Source organism: Cydia splendana, chromosome 22 (genome assembly GCF_910591565.1).
Source record: "Cydia splendana chromosome 22, ilCydSple1.2, whole genome shotgun sequence".
Classification (NCBI taxonomy): Eukaryota; Metazoa; Arthropoda; class Insecta; order Lepidoptera; family Tortricidae; genus Cydia; species Cydia splendana.
The window spans coordinates 11688080-11700950 of NC_085981.1; the positions used below are offsets into that span (position 1 = coordinate 11688080).

General features: G+C 39.3%; 2 protein-coding genes across 2 annotated transcripts in view; one reads left to right on the top strand and one right to left on the bottom strand.

Annotated features, from left to right (window-relative positions):
* LOC134801497 (uncharacterized) overlaps positions 1–12871 on the bottom strand; it is a 318534-nt gene that overhangs the window by 233067 nt on the left and 72596 nt on the right. The gene's annotated exons all lie outside the window — the stretch shown is intronic.
* LOC134801644 (uncharacterized) overlaps positions 1–12871 on the top strand; it is an 85827-nt gene that overhangs the window by 48776 nt on the left and 24180 nt on the right. The window lies entirely within an intron of this gene.

Sequence of the window (12871 nt, forward strand, 5' to 3'; positions counted from 1 at the left end):
TATATATATATATATTTTTTTAAATTAAACATTGAATGTTTTTTAGATTCAAATTGGAAGCCTGACGATACTTGTTAGTCTGTACGTGTTTGCTGTAAAAAAAAAGTATCAGGCGTTAAACATTTACATATGTCGTCATAAAAATGCCTATATTATACCGAATAATGCTTATATAATAATACTTGTATAATAAATGAGCATTATATCACATGATCGTTATAATAAATGAGTGTTATATCAAAATATAATTATATAAAATGATATTAAACATTTTAATAATATACCAAATGTATATTATACAAAATGAGTTATTATATTTTCTGAAATTATATTAAATGTTGTTATATCTACAGAAAATATATAAATTATTTTTATATCGATCATTACACACCCCCCGAACCCATCCCCAAAGTTAGGAAATCAATAGTTACCACGTAAATATTTTTTTTATTTTTTGAGGTTATGTTCAATAATACAACCAAAGCGTACGAAATGGTAACCAATTTGGACTTAGAAAATTTCGGACTTTAAAAAAAACATTTTTGAGCACTTTGTCCGTACACATGTTTTTGACCACTGTATTTCTTTTTTGACAGCGAGTCGGGTGTGTTGTGAACGCAATATACCTAACACTCCTCCTCGCTTCGCTCGTCGTCGTACCTAACGGTGACTCTGGCACTGTATTTCGTTCCGTCACTTCCGTCACACGTAATTTCAAACACTTATAAAAAAAAACTACGCGTCTCCTAGACACAAATCAGGTGTCGTTTGAAAGGGGTGACCAACCCCTATAAAATGCCACCCTTCCCCCCGCCCCTCCCTATAATGCGTGATTCAAATGCTAACCCAAAATTATTATTTATTTTTATAAGCCCAATTGAAAAAACGTTCATTAGATTAATTTCCGCCTTAAGACGAATATGTACGACCACCGCCCATAAATCGCATTTTCATACAAACGTAAATAGTCCCCATTTCCCTGTCTGGATATTGATATTACTTACTACGGCTACGGTGACGCAACGACCGAAAATGAGTCCTGGCTTCCGACACCAGATCACGCCATGTTTCCCGGTCTTGCGATAGCTCTCGCCAGTCGCCATGGCCGAGGTTGAGCATATCTTGAGCAACCCTTGAGCTCTAAAATATCTGAGCATGCACTTTAACTACATTATAATTTACATTGTTCAGATATTTGTGAAAAAAATCCTACCTGGTCGAGTCGTATCGTATTACGCGAGAAAACAGTTCCCGAATTGGTTATATCTGTAAAGTCATTAAAGTATAATTATCACACACACACACATTATTACGGGCACCATCCCTTGAACTTGCTATCAACTTTGTATTTTTGGTCCATCTCGGCAGCCCGTTCCCCGGACGAATGGCAATGTTTGCTGTAGCCGTGAAAGTCAATCTGAATAATATAACTCAAAAAGAAATTTAAAACAATAAAATACAAATTATTAACACGATAATCATACGATAATACTAATTTGATTGATAAGTCATTTATGGCATAACTCATAAGTCACTCGTATGGTTATAGACTAAGGTTGAGGTTGACAGCACTTTTTATTTTACTTCGTGTAATAAAACGCCGCAATAACTGTATACCAACATGACAAACATAAACATTGGGTATGTCTGTAGCACCACATCAAATAATTTTGTCTGTACCACCACCGAAACGAAACTAACCGAGAGTTGCCGAAAATGGTCGATCATCGTAAAATGAAGATAGTTATGATATTTTCTTTTGCTTATTGTAAATTAAATACGCATCGAAAGCGATAGTTTTTATGCTCTAGTTCTATTCTCATATTTAGATAATAGATTTAAACAGTTTTTTCTTATCATACGTGCGTCGTATTCGAGATACGTGTCAAAAACTTTTTTAGAAATTTGTAAGGGCCATCTCGCTTCTTCGCTCGTTTTTTATCCCGTTCTGGTTTTTCGATTTTATATACAGGGTGGAAAGGCACGACGATCCTTTCCGGAAATGGGAGATAGTTTAGCCTAAGCTCTATATTTTCTCCATAGAAACTATGTTAATATGGGCAACCGTTTCTAAATTATGACCTTTTAAACATCCACGCAAAAAACTACTTTGTTCTAACCCTAACAGGTGACAGGGTCAATGAACTTACTTGTAAACAATCAGTATTCGACAGGAAATTATGCTAATTTGTTGCCATCTAACCATTTTTAGGTCTGCTTACAGCACGGTAAGAATCATTGCAGGATTTTCGCTTTCTTAGTGGTTCCACTTGTTCAATACTTGAATGAAATAGTTATGTTATTCCTTAATATTAATAATACTAACCACAACATTGTTTACAACGACAGTTCAAATGGTGACATTGACAACCACTCAAAAGTACGCAATCGTCTTATAAATATCTCTGGTTTCCTTGACTGATAAAAAGGTTTTAGTTTCTTAACACGTTTCACAAAATTATTTTCGAATAATTGGAAACTATTTAAAATAATAAAAAATTACATGTAGGTTGTGTTAGTTGCACCAAATGAACTTGCAAAAATGAAATACTAAGAATAAATCAAGAATAAATACTTCTTCAATACCAAACTAACAAACCTTCTTGCGTGGTAGGAAATAGACAAGACGTCTGATGTTTGAAATTAAATTTTCATTGAACTATACTTATTGAATGTCATATTCTTCAAATAAAAATGTTAGATGCTCGTGGCTATTTAAATTTGTGGGGCTGTGTAAAAGATATGGTGTACCAAACCAAACGGAATGTGAAACTGCGGACGAAATGAGACAAAGGCTAATTGGTGCTTTCTGCGGAGGATAAATGACGAAGAGCATACACTATATCGCATGTGCATCGACATACTCGGGTACGGGCTGCGGCGGCGTTGTAATACACGGAGGTACATTTGAACACCGTATGTGAAAAGAAGATAGTATTAAATATTGGAAAAAAGTAATTATCTAAGAAAGTAATAAAATTGTTTGTAATATTTTTGCATGCATTTGATTTATTTGACATTTATGCGTCATTCATACATCATTGCGATACTGTCAACGATCGGAAAAAAGTGTAAAGTCCCGAGCTTTCCCGACGGAGATCCTTAATCTAGCCGTCATGTGCACATGCTATAGGGTTATCACTAGGGCTCCCGGTATCCGTGTTACACGCCGAAACGAATACCCGTGTTCTTAAGACCGGCGGTGCTAAGAACACGGTTTACACGGAACCGCCGGGATCCGGATACGTATCCAAGAACCGTTCCCAAGAAACGTTTCTCAGATACGTATCTCCGTTTACACGGGTACTTAAGACCGGCCCGAACGGATCCGAAACAGTTTGAGCCAATCAATGCTCTAGCTCTGGGTATGCAAGGTCTAGTATTGAATGTTGACTTCAGATGAACTCGTTTAGCGTACGAATTTTTTTTTAAATTATTTATAACAGTTTTAACACATGTGTTAATATAACATATTTAACCAACTATACAATACAGGGTCATTTTTGGACCGTTAGCCATATTGTACGAGGTGATTAGGTAGGCCATACTGAACAACTTTTTGTATGGGACCAACTCCGAAATCACAAATTTTTTTTTGGCCGTTTCATACATTTTGATCGAGTGGATGTCGACGTTCTATGGGAAGGCCAAATTTTTTTAAGGGATTTCGAGGTTGGTTGAAAAAGTTGTTCAGTATGACCTACCTAAAAATCACCTCGCACAATATGGCTAACGGTCCAAAAATGACTCTGTATATGAATGGAAGTAGGTGTCCCTATTCTATATAGTCTACTATTTTTAATTTTGAACTTACTCGTCCCTAGTTTAGAACCTTTTTTTTTACTATTATTGTTTTTAAGCTAATTTCATTACCTACATCAATCGAAGAAACACATTTTATATGTAATGATGTAATAGTTTCGTGAGGAATAGGTATGCAGACAAATACTACCACCTATATTAGTTCAAAATAACAGTTTAGAAAATACATATTTATGAATTACATCGTCATTATTTTTATCAATTTAATGTTGCGCGAAAACATCAAATCTGCCAACGACTCAAAAAAAGTACACACAAGCGGCATTCGAAACGTAGGATTTCACACGACAGCCTTAAAAATAAAAACCCATGCTACATTGGTTACCTTGTGATTATATTGTTAAATACATTGAGATAGATCTCAAAATTGGTAATCATTCATGTTCACTTGGGTCACTTTCACACTAGTGCTCAGGTAATAAATGCCGGCCGGTGGTGTTCTATTCATTAGGTTAGAACGTGTTGTTTTCCAATACCCTTTTGTCTGATATCGCCGAAAACAAGTAGGTTCCCAAACCACTATCAGAACTGTCACAACCAATTATAAGCTTTATGTCGTTGTAATAAGGTGAACACGTCTGCACATGAAATTGCAACAAATGCAGCGGCAAAATTTTAAGAAGTTTCCCATTGTTTTGTAGTCGCAGTTTTAACAAGCATTTTTCTGCTTAGGATTCTATTTTAGAGTCCCTCGCTAGACTTGGGGTTTTACTGTAAAATCCTTCGTTTCGTTTAGGATTCAAATTACTCCCACGAGGTAGGTAAATATGTCTACCATCTGCTAAAGACGGTACACAATAAAATCTGGCCATGTATGATATGGTAAATCTTTTAAATGAATGTTTACTTTAAAGCAGCATTTTTTCGTTAACTAAACAATAAAGTGTTAGTATTTTAAGTCTTATATAAAATACTACTTCGATAAGTAGCATAGGTATACTGTATTTCTCATTTTCTATTCGTATTGCAACATTGCAAGCAAAAACTACCTGCACAGATAAGGGTTTTGTAAACCGTTAATGAATTTCGACTCTATGAACCACGGAATAAGGTTAAGTATGACAGAAACTCGTCCTCTTAAGTACGCCGGTCCGTTCCTTCGCTACTTGTCAAGGACGTGTCCGGAGCCACGGGTAAATAAGATCCGTTTCTTCGAATACCCGTTTATCCGTGGAGACGGATACTAATTACACGTTTCTTAATTACACGTGCGGAACGGGCCAGAAAACCGTGTACGTGTTATTCGGAAACGGTTATTCGGAACGTGTAAACGAAACACGGACCCGACCGCGAGCCCTAGTTATCACCACAGTTAAAAAGTAGTATTTTTGCAATTTTTATTTTTTACTTAATTAACGATTCTTACCATTACCAATAGTCTCTGTATCACTTAAACGACCTAATACTTCCGGGAAGGATCGTCGTGCCTTTCCACCCTGTATATGATTGTAAGAATCGTGTGAGGTACCATTAGAAAGCTTGCAAACAATTGAGTCGATGGACTGATTTTGACTTCATTTTAGTGTGCAGTAGTTTCGATAAAAAATGCATTTATAGTTGCAAGTTTTCATACAAAAATGTTCACCTCTGTCCTGGCGATTTTCGCGAAAACTATAGCTAACAGGCAGCTGACCAGTCAATATGCAACCAAAACAAGCATGAAGACGGCGGAAAAATTATCAGGTTAACTTTCTCTTTATTAGTTTTTCAACTGCAGCCTGATCTTTGGTTGCTTAGGGCTAGCTAACTGATGCTTACACTGGTCTTCATATTAGGAAGTATTTTTAGCGAGAAAGATCCTTACTTAAAACTTTGGCATTGAAATTTATGACTTATGTCTTTGATACAAAGTTTAATTCTACTTACTTACTTTTGTGGGATATTTAATTTTTTTTTTGAATAGCCTACTATAAGTATGAGAGAGAAAAACATATACAAAATACAACCTTATTATAATGCAAATAAGTTTAAATTTCGAACATGCTTTCCAACCAATGGACTATCTCAGTAGCTGGTTTGTTAGTGCACGACACCTTGCATTTTGTGACTTTGCGCTGAAACTTGGCACAGTTTATTCTTAGCTGGTCTTTAGCAGATACAGACCGGAAGACATCGAGAGCCACTTTTCATTTAGTGCGGGGGAGGAGGGGAAGTTCGACGCTGCCGCGCTTCACTTGGAGCAACATTTCTCTAAAACTATACCTTAGGGCATGTGATATATCATTTTCGGATAAATTAAGGATGAGGAATTTATTTTTAAAACAAAAACAATGCACTTACTAACAAAAAAAAAGGATAAAGTAGAAAAGACTAAAAAACGTATTTTTCATTTATTTATAATTAATACCAATTTTTTATTTAAAGTGTTGCAGGAATCTGAAAACAAAAAATATTGTCGTAAAGCTACACTTATTACGTTTAAAAAAATATATAGTTTATTATACAAATCTGTTGACAAATGGGAAATAAAAAATAATATTAAGCGTGGGTCAGAGTGATCTCATATGAAGGTGGGAAGGTTACTTATAATTTGTTCAACAATCGCTTATTTTTTTTAGTTTTTCGTAAATAATTCGTAAACGGTAGCCCACAGCAAAAAATATGTTTTACGTAAATAATCTGTTTCAGATTTCTTATAAAATAAGTGCTACTTTTTTTCGCTAGGATCAATATTAAAAAAAAATATTGTAGGGAGAAAATAAATTCTAAGGTCCCCTTTTTTAGTCATTCGTAAATAACTCGTAAACGATGGCCAATAGCAAAAAATGTTTTATTACATGAATAATTCACATAAAATTTCCTACGTCAAAGGTTCACTTTGCAAATTTAAAAAGAAAGTTGACGTTTGAAAGTGCACACCTGTCAGTTAGAAATCATTTTCGGTAGTAAAAATACTTTACTCATTAAGGATTACAGTTACATTATTTGTAGATTAAGATTGGTTTAAAGAAAATAGTACACTATTTAGTAGTATTTATTCTTTATAAAAACAACATAAGTGATACAATCATACATACAAAACACATTGTTAATACCAGAATTTTCAATACAACAGTTGATAAAATAGTTAAAAATGGAGCGCAGCATTCAATTTCACAGTCTTTTGAAGGATGAGTTGATTTATGAGGTTCAAATTCGGTCAGAAACTCCGGCAACCACAGTTGACGCTTTGAGAAAGCAACTTAGGTCTCTTATTTTAGAAGCTCCTAGCGAGGACATAGTGGAAACTGAACTGTCAGCGGAGTCGGAGCTAGGCATTGTCTCGGAGAAAGTGATCGATTTGGCTTCCATTGTTGACAAATATTGTGAGACAAAGGAGAGATATTCTTTAAGTCGCGCTAAAGCCCTTGGGTACCATATTTATCACCGTCTGGCCAGGGTTCAGCCGGAACGCAACCAGACATTGTTAGAACTGAAGACTAGTTTGCAATCCAAGCTTGAGACTTTATTGGCGAAGATTGAGGGTCCAGGTTCAGGTCCAGCAGCACCCAGTGGCAGCGCGGAGGTTTTAAATCAAAATCCTTTGGTCTCAGGAAGTAGTTCTGAAATGTTAACAAGCGGTATTAGGGAAATGCAGGTTCAGTGCTCAAGTGATTTGAATATTTCAAAATGGCAGGTTAAATTTAATGGTATAACAGACCCGCGCTCATTTTTGGAGCGCGTGGAGGAGGCGAAACTGGACATCTTGTTGCACAACATTCGCCCACATTTTACTCAGCAGTTGGCATTGGTGGATATTAAGTCGGTCGCCGAATTGAAGGCCTATTGTCGCAAGGTTGAGTTTTCACAGCAAAGGGCGAAGTTATTTGTAGAACCGCCCAAGGTCAGCGAGCATACACTTTGTCGTGATCACGTTTATAAAGGCTCCAGTGCCAAGCAACCTCAGGTGAATGCCATCGCTGTAAAACAAAGCTCAGGCTTCGCGACCAAGTCGGATAGTTCCTTTTCACAGCGGAAATAGCAACCAAGGTTTTCGGACGCGAAGTTTTCGAAACCACATCGTGGAGTGTGTTACAAATGCGGAAAACCGGATCATAACTTTAAATTGTGTAAGGAAAAGCTAAATTAAATTCGTATAGCTGTTTTGGTTGTGGAAAAGCAAATACAATTCGATCGGAATGTGAAATCTGTCAAAAGCGTAGCGGTTCAGCATTGTCAGTTTTAGGGAACAATGCACATTTAGATTTTGTCAAATTTGGTTTTACATTTCAGGAAGCGTACTCTAGTTCGTGTAGGGTCGCAAATGGAGTAAATTGCGAGTCGATTGGGTACATTTTTGTCCCGGTTACGTTTGAAAATACTACGAAAGTCATAAAGTTTGTAGTAGTACCCTCGATCGTAAATTACGTGATTTTAGGGTATGATTTTTGGAAAGCTTTCGATTTATTGCCTGAATGTTTAAGAAATGCGGAACACATGACTCCACCTGAAAAATATTTTAGTTGCAACGGTTTAAGTGCAGAACAGGTACACACGATTCGGTCTTACGAGCATTTAACTGCGGCCGAGAGGGAACTCGCGGATACCGTCGTAGGGAAATTTAAAAACATTTCGTTCGAGGAGAAGGGGCTTGGCAGAACCAGCTTAACCGAGCATGTCATCGAGACTGGCGATGCCATGCCCATCAAAACGAAACAGTACCCGTTGTCGCCGGAAAAACGCGCTGCTTTAGCCTCCGAGTTAGACCGCATGTTAAAATTGGACGTAGTTACACCCTGTGAGAGTCCGTGGAATAACCCGGCTCTGTTAGTTAGGAAGCCTAACGGTGATTGGCGATTTTGTTTAGATTGTAGGAAGTTAAATGCGGTCACAAAGGGAGATTCGTATTCCATTCCGTATATGGTGTCAGAACGTATTCGCGGTGTTCATGTCATGGAAGTAGAGGGTGGAGGATTGGTTCCTAAACGGGATGCGTATCATCCGCCGTTGGAAATATCGGTACCTGTTGCAGCAGTGTTAAGGCCTTCTTCTGAGCGCATAGAAGCTAGTAATTTAGACTCACGGCAAGACTGGGATTTCAGTAAGGGTAACTATGAATTATTGTATGAACTGATCGCTGCAGCAAATTGGCAAGATATACTTCAGGCTAAAAATGTCGACACTGCAGTAGACTTATTCTATAATAAAATTTATGGCTTTTTTGATACATGTATACCGAGAAAACGTCGCTCAAAGGGTGTCAGTAGACGCTACCCGGTTTGGTTCACGCCTGATCTCATTGCTGACATAGCACGGAAAGCTAGTATCCACCGGACCTGGAAGGCTACCAACAACATTGCAGCTTATAACGAGTTTGCCCAGCTTAGAAGGGATATTAAAACAAGAATTGCTTTGGCGTATGACAGCTACATTGATCAGATTCAAAGTAATGTGAAAAGGGATCCTCGCTCGTTATGGCAGCATATTGATAGTCTCAAGTCGAAGGGTGGGTTTGCTGGTGAAGTCATGTTCGAGGGAAAGCGATTCGCGGGAGCCGAGGCAGCAGTTGCTTTTTCTAGGTTTTTTTCTGGCGTCTTCCTACCAGAGGTCCCACTATTGGATGTGAACTTGCTTCAGGACTGCGGCCGGAGCCATTCGCAATGTATTAATATTTCTGATATATCTGAACGGGAGGTGGTTGCTGGCATAAAACGGTTAAAGGCCGTGAGTTCTGTTGGACCTGACAATTTTCCAGCATACATTGTCAAGGGGTGTATGGAGCAGTTGAAAGTTCCCATTCGTTTCTTATTCAACCTGGCAATTTCAACTGGCACTTATCCGAAGCTGTGGAAGACAACAAGAGTGAGGCCTATTCCAAAGACTAGCGACACCGCTAATGTTGAAAACTATAGGCCTATAGCTGTACTTCCCACAATGGCAAAGTTATTCGAGTCGATAGTGCATAAAACATTAGCAACACAATTGAAACCACATTTGTGCGATGCTCAGCATGGCTTTAGAGCAAATCGCTCCGTCGAGACCAACCTGCTAACTTTGACGGCCACTATCTCTGAGCATCTTGATAGAGGCACCCAGATCGATGTTCTGTATTTCGATTTCCGAAAAGCTTTCGATCGCGTAGATAATGACGTACTTATGAGAAAGTTAAATGACTTAGGCTTCTCGCCAAGGTTGCTTGCTTTCTTCGCTAGTTATTTGCGCGATCGTCAGCAGTACGTTCGTTATGGGTGTTTCGTCTCGGCTCCGTACCATACCAGGTCTGGGGTCAGTCAGGGTTCGATACTTGGCCCGCTCTTATTTGGACTCATGATCAATGACCTGGAATCTGTTGTTAAGCATGCTCAATGTTTGTTATACGCTGACGATTTGAAGCTGGTGTATGGAGTAAAGAGTGGAGCGGATTGTGTCTCTCTTCAAGAGGATATTACCTCAGTTACAAACTGGAGTATAGCCAATAAACTGCTTTTTAATATTTCGAAGTGTTCTGTGTGCACGTTTAGTCGTTCCGCTACCCCCCGACTTCAGCAGTACACGTTGGGAACTGAGGTGATCGCCAGGGTCTTTACCGTAAAAGATCTTGGTGTGACCTTTGATGAGCGCCTGAGCTTTCACGAGCATATTCGTACACTCGCGGATAGTTCTTTTAGGAGACTAGGCTTTGTGATCCGCAATGTCAAGGACTTCTGGGACATTGGGGCCATAGGGATGATTTACAGCGCATTGGTCAGAAGTAAGCTTGAGGCCTCGTCAATCATCTGGCACCCGTACGAATCCACTTACGCCTTACTTCTGGAGAAGATCCAAAAGGCATTCCTAAGATTCTTATTCAAAAAAAGATTTGGTTATTATCCTTTTATGTATCCAACGAAATATTTACTCGGATGCCTCGGATATAATTCCCTAGAAGTAAGGCGCAACAATAAATTGATGACCAATGCTTGTCGCATACTGCGTGGGGAGTCCGACTGCCCGGAGCTTGTGGCTCGAGTTTTACGGCTGTATGTCCCTGACTTGCCAAAAATCACTTTGAGGCCGCGAGCGCGTCCACTGCTGGCAGTGCCGGCGGCGCGCACGGTGTCGCATAGGAATTCGCCGCTCTATCGTGCGCTGACGCTGCTCAATGCGCTCCTGACATCGGCACCTGAATGTGACTTGTTTGCTTGGAGATGGGCGACTGTGTGCCGTGAATGTCTGAAGTTCTGCGAGATGATGGATGACAGGCTGTCCAGCATTTATGTTTAATGTCTCCTTATATGTTTCATGTGTTTGTATACTGTGTGTGTTGCAATGTCTAATTTCTCGGTGTATTGGCTTGTCTGTAATGCCGTGTAAATATATTGTTAAATAAATAAATAAAAATAAATAAATAAATATACCCCAGATTTTGGATAGTTTGAAGGAAGCGAAATACCTGACATCGATCGATTTAAGTTCCTCATTCTGGCAAATCCCGTTAGCTGAAACCTCACAGGAGAAAACAAGTTTTTGCGTGCCCGGTCGTGGAATGTTTAAGTTCAAGGTCATGCCTTTTGGTCTCTGCGGCGCGTCAGCGCGTCAGCAGAGGCTGATGGACAGCCTTATTGATCACAATTTGACAGGTGACATCGAAACCGGTTTAGCATTTTGTTACATCGATGACATCGTTATTTGCTCATCAGATTTTCAGACGCACTTGCTTTTGTTAAATCGTGTGTTGGCGAAGTTAGAAAAGGCGAATTTAACAATTAATTTCGAGAAATCTAAGTTTTTCAGGCAGTCCATAAAATACCTCGGTTACGTCGTGGACGAGTTCGGGTTGCGTACTGATCCTGATAAGGTTTCTGCCGTTCTAAACTTCCCCACACCGACGAACGCACGTGACGTAAGGGCATTCTTAGGAACGTGTTCTTGGTATCGACGGTTTATCCGAAATTTTGCATCTATAGCCGCTCCTTTGAATAAACTTACGTCACAGGGCAAGAAGGCGCCACCTTTCGAATGGTCTGCAGAAGCAGAGGAAGCATTTAAAATTTTGAAGAACGCTCTAGTGACGGCACCCATTTTGGCGGTACCGGATTTTAAAAAAGAATTTTCTGTACATTGTGATGCCTCTTCGTACGGAATTGGTGGAATGCTTTCTCAGACCATCGAGGGTGTTGAGCATCCGATCGCATACGTTAGCCGCGCCCTAAACAAAAGTGAGCGCAATTACAGCGCCACGGAAAGGGAGGCTCTTGCGGTTATATTTTCAGTGGAGAAATTTCAGGCGTATTTAGGCTCACGTAAGTTTAAAGTGATCACGGATCACGCGTCACTCAAATGGTTCATGAATCTTGAAAACCCGTCGGGGAGGTTAGCTCGTTGGGGTTGCAGACTGTCTCAATTCGACTTTGAGATTGAGCACAGAAAGGGATCGCTTAACGTTGTGCCTGACGCACTGTCAAGACTTATGCAAGTAGACGCAATAAACGTGACAAATGATGACGCTGAGCCAGATGAGTGGTATGATAAGATCTTCAATGGTTGTAGATCTTTTCCCGCGAATTTTCCAAATTTTTGTTTAAAGGACGGGATACTTTTTAGACTTTCTAAGTCAAAGTACAATCTGTTGCGAGAGTTCGATTGGAAGGAAGTGGTGAAGAAGTGTGATCGTAAGAAAATTACAGACTTACAAAGTGGCTCTGGAATGAAACAATATTAGATTTAATGATAAAAATATATTTCTTAGGCTCAGGAGTGAAATTGTCTAAACAATTCAGACAGAATTTTCGAAGGATTTGTGTCTTCAAGGGACTGCCACCCTACTTTTGTTAGGCCCTCAGGGACCTCCATATTGGAGGAGTTCATTCGAGAATGATTTGCACATTTGATTTGGGAACCCCTCTGGGGACACTCGCTCGCAAGAGCACAATTCATGGGAAGACCACACTTTCGACATGGTGGTCCGAAAGATGGAAACAGCTTGAGTCCTTCGGAAGCTCCACTGAGTGAGTACTAATTAAATTTCGTGGTGATCAACTCCACAATGGCGCGAAACGTTGTGGGTTTGTTCTTAACCAGGTTTTGGTTCTTTGCAGAGTGACTCCTGCTCGAGGGAAGGGAGCGCTCCGCCAGAAGTCTTAGCAGCTTT